This window comes from Penaeus monodon, chromosome 22, assembly GCF_015228065.2.
Source record: "Penaeus monodon isolate SGIC_2016 chromosome 22, NSTDA_Pmon_1, whole genome shotgun sequence".
NCBI lineage: Eukaryota > Metazoa > Arthropoda > Malacostraca > Decapoda > Penaeidae > Penaeus > Penaeus monodon.
The window spans coordinates 455,114-455,493 of record NC_051407.1 but is presented as its reverse complement, the minus strand read 5'-3'; positions in this window follow the sequence as shown (position 1 = coordinate 455,493).

Below are 380 nucleotides of genomic sequence, written 5' to 3'. Positions count from 1 at the left end.
TATCCCTGTATTTAAAAGGCGCAGAAAACGTCAGCGCTTGCTTGTGCTTAGAGAAAACGTCTACTTTTTAGGGGAGACGTTTCCGTTGCGTTAAATTTCTCTGGTCTCATGTATTTCGTGTTCAAGGAAAACGTTTATATTTTTAGGGGAGACTTTGTCGTTCCGCTATCTTTTCTCCAGTCTCAAATCGAGATAATTGTGTAATAATAACATGCTGTTATGCTAGAGAAAAACTTGCTCATTCACCAACAGTGAAGTATGTATAGAGAAGTATGAAAATAATTTCATTAATTTCATATGCTAACGACAATCCAATAATCATTAATCAAACGTATTAAAACATTAAATGATAATTATACGAAATAAACACATTTCCCCAG